Source organism: Alligator sinensis, unplaced genomic scaffold, assembly GCF_000455745.1.
Source record: "Alligator sinensis unplaced genomic scaffold, ASM45574v1 scaffold173_1, whole genome shotgun sequence".
Lineage (NCBI taxonomy): Eukaryota > Metazoa > Chordata > Crocodylia > Alligatoridae > Alligator > Alligator sinensis.
This window is the reverse complement of record NW_005842207.1, coordinates 1,700,911-1,703,988: the sequence shown is the minus strand read 5'-3', so window position 1 is coordinate 1,703,988 and position 3,078 is coordinate 1,700,911. Positions and strand designations below refer to the sequence as shown.

Genomic DNA, 3,078 nt, shown 5'->3' with positions numbered 1-3,078 from the left:
GTGCTAGGCTTGGTTTTTGTAACTGCATCATGTCTATACAAGGGGCTGGCCTCAGTGAGTGGAGCTTTCTAGAGGCTGAATCCCCAGTGTACAATAAATCCTGGCCTCCAGAAATTCCTGTCTAAGAATGTTAAAAACAAACCCCAAAAAAACACCAAGGAAGACTCTATGATCTGCAAATCAAATGAATTTTTTAAAATGCTAAACGGGTGTTGAAAGCTGAATATCTCAGCTGTACCTGTGTGTCCATTCCATCAGTCAGCAAAGAAACAAAGACTCCTCTGGAAAGAGGAAAGGATCTGACACAACCTGCGCTCATTCAGGAGAACTGTTACCCACGTCTCAAGAAAAATATCATCATCATGGCCATTGGGAAAAGATGAACTGTAATTAATATGAAATCTGTCTGAAAAAAAGAGACAGAAAACTATAAATTACAAATCTTCCCAGAAGGTAACTATGTTGAGCTGCACCTCTCGCTAATCAAAGTCTACACAATTGACTTCAGCTCAGTGGCATCATCACCTCAGAAGTGTAAATCTATAAAATCTCAGAGCAGGACCATCCACTAAAAACTTACAAACTGCAGAGAGTATTTATGAGCAAAGTAATCACAGGGTGAAGGGAAAGGTACTCCTTTGAAAGGTTTGGGTAGTTACTATGCAAATATACCTCATGAAGAACTCTGCAGGAGAATCGTGACTTGCAAACCTCAGCCATTTGCTATTTTACCTGCTTCTAGTCTCATAGATTAAAATAATTTTGTGCTGCAATATTTCTGAATGGGAAAAGTATATATTTTTGTAATTATAATTGTGGACATGCTTAGAATGTCTACAAGCCCCTCACCTTCTTACCCTGATAGAAATCTGGCAGAATTTATTTTAAGGCATGTGATGTAAATTTTAAAGGGCCACATTTTGATCCACAACAGTCAGATTTTAAGCTTATAAAGCACATGCAAGTTGTGTGTTACTGTTACTGGAAGGTCTGTATCTCTTCAAGTGCCAGGTCTTGGGTCTTTACCTGGGCCCAGATGGAATCACATAGGCCGGGCACCTATACACGTGATGGACCTCAGCTCCGGTGCATGCTAATTACCATGTATCGGAGCAGACTCAATTAATCGACTCGATAAATTGAGTCTGCTGGAGCGTGCTAATTAGTGTGCTCCAGCAGCCTCCATGTCACATGTATTCAGCGTCCCCACATTTCAAAATGGTGGCAGGGGCACTTTTACTAAAGCCCAGTAAATCAGCTTTATTTAAAACACCCCTGCTACCATTTTGAACTGTGGGACGCTGAATATAGTAGGCCCCCGATTTATGCGAGTATTGCGTTCCGGGGGAATTTCATGTAAGTTGAATTTGTGTAAGTCGGGGCGACTTTCCCCATAGGAAATAATAGAGTAGCGAGGGGTTGCGTACCCCAGACATACCTTTAGTCATAGCTTTTTTTCCCCTTTTCTCGGTGGAATCGTCTTTAGGAGGTGCGTCTAGCGTCTCACCTATGCATCTTGAGATGCCGATACCAGAATGGTGGCACAATGGCGGCACAGCTCCGCTTGATTCTGCCTGGAAATCTTGTGAGGCGTTCGCGTATATACACGAATGACGCGCATATCAAGGGGTATTTTCCAGTCCGGACCCTAATAAAAAATCATGTAAATGCGAGACACGCGTAAGTCAGAATCACATAAATCTGTATAAGTGACACTGCGGGCGCTTTAATTAAAGTGTCCCCCCCCACCACCCGGAGTATGTGTACAGATGCCCATAGTTATCCTAATCTCAGATATAGGCCCTACTTTCCTCCTCTGCTTTTAACTGTGATTAGCTTTAACTATGATTTAGTTTTAGACTTGACCGTTCTGTTTCATCTGAGTGTAACAATGGTAGTTAAAACCATGATTAGATAGCCTCCTGAAGCAAAGTATTATTTATTTTAGGGGGAAAAAGCATTTTGGAGAAGACATTTCTTAAAAACAATATATCAGACTGTATGTATATCTTACTTTTCCCTACTGCTTTTCACTGGGAAGGCTCACTTCTTTAGTTTCCCTCTACAGTGTCTGTGCCTTTTTCTCTCTCTCACTGTCAGGCTGTCTCCCTAGGCAGCTTCTAACAAATGAGCCCCTCCTTTTCCTCAGCAAAATCTATAGCATTCTTTTAATTTCTAGCCACCCAGTTTGGAAAAACAGCTGTGTAGCTTCAGCCTAGTATCCAAGATGATTGTTTTGTAACTGCCTCTGATGTTTGCTGCTTATCTGGGAGTCCTGGGATCCTTTTGTTGGCTTCATGACACATCCCTCTTTTAAGGTAGATTATTGGTTATACGAGAAATTATAATCAATCTACCACACTAATACAGTTGCTTTATCTTACTGACTGTGCCTTTTATGAGATGAATATAATTAGTCCATAGCAGTAGTCATAAATGAATACATTGTAATTCTGCCTCTATCACAATGCCCTCAAAACCCCATTGCCAGATAGCATTTGTGATTGGGCTCTCAAGATCCTATTGGTCTGCATACATGTGAAACCATCTTTAGGTGTGATGGAGCATTATTTGTGTCTATACTTTTGCAGGTTATTTTGGTGTCAGCTGAAATTTGTTGGTCCAAAATTTTAACTTTTCTTGATCAAAATGAACCAGAATCCACAAAGCCAGTTGCAACTATTTTATAATTATAATTATAATTATAATGTATCCATAGAACACATGCTGAACCAGCCTAATTTGATATAATATTTACATGGATAGTCTAAAAACAGGCTTTTATTTATAGTTTTTGCATATGGCACCAGTATATTATGTTTCTCTTGGATGGACATTGAAGTTATATAAATTCCACAAGTCACAACAAAAAGCTAAGCTCTGTTAAGAACATGAAAAGATCATTTCCTCTACTTTTGTAAGTGTATCCCACTTAGTCCACACCAGAGAAGCAGTTAGGCCTGATTTTGATTTCAGTGGACAGAGGTCAGAAGCTACTTATATGATTCATAGATGCTAGGGTCAGAAGGGACCTCAATAGATCATCGAGTCCGACCCCCTGCATAAGCAGGAAAGAGT

At 40.2% G+C, this 3,078-nt stretch overlaps 1 pseudogene; it reads right to left on the bottom strand.

The window, feature by feature from the left end:
• Positions 1-254: 254 nt before the first annotated feature.
• LOC112550789 overlaps positions 255-3,078 on the bottom strand; it is a 6,184-nt pseudogene continuing 3,360 nt past the window's right edge.